The sequence below is a fragment of the Condylura cristata genome, unplaced genomic scaffold (genome assembly GCF_000260355.1).
Source record: "Condylura cristata isolate star-nosed mole 26May11 unplaced genomic scaffold, ConCri1.0 scaffold00034, whole genome shotgun sequence".
Classification (NCBI taxonomy): Eukaryota; Metazoa; Chordata; class Mammalia; order Eulipotyphla; family Talpidae; genus Condylura; species Condylura cristata.
In genome coordinates, this window is record NW_004567135.1 from 4,626,045 (window position 1) to 4,626,538 (window position 494).

Below are 494 nucleotides of genomic sequence, written 5' to 3' on the forward strand. Positions count from 1 at the left end.
GCCGCCGCCGGCCCCGGCGGCGCGGGCCTGGGCTCGAGGACCCGCAAACACACAGTTTGCACCTAGCGAAAAATAGTTTTTCAAAGCAGCAGAGCAGCACTGGCCGGCCTCCCCGGTCTCAGGTTCTGCTCCGATGCCTCTCCCCCCTCCCCCCCTCTGAGTTTCTCCCCGTCTTCCCCTCGCCCTCCCCTCCCTCCCCCTCCTCCCCTCCCCTCCCTCCCACCCCCAGCAGGTCCGGCTCCCCATCCTTCCTTAAATGCTCCTCTAAGTTCACGATCAAAGTTAATATCGCCCGAGATGGTGGCGCTTTTTAAAATTTCACAGACCAAGGGAGATAAGGGGGGGTCTCACCCGGCTTTCCCAAAGAGCCCTTTTCCCTCCCTCCCCACCCCTTCTCCATCGTAAAAAGTCGAGTCGTTGGAGAGAGGGCTTTGTAGGTTATAATAAAATCCTTTGAATGCTTATAAAACTCCACATAAAATCGGACTGACCCA

The 494-nt window shown here is 57.5% G+C and overlaps 1 protein-coding gene across 1 annotated transcript in view; it reads right to left on the reverse strand.

Annotated features, from left to right (window-relative positions):
- The window catches only part of HOXC11 (homeobox C11), a 2,558-nt gene that overhangs the window by 1,148 nt on the left and 916 nt on the right, over window positions 1–494 (reverse strand). The gene's annotated exons all lie outside the window — the stretch shown is intronic.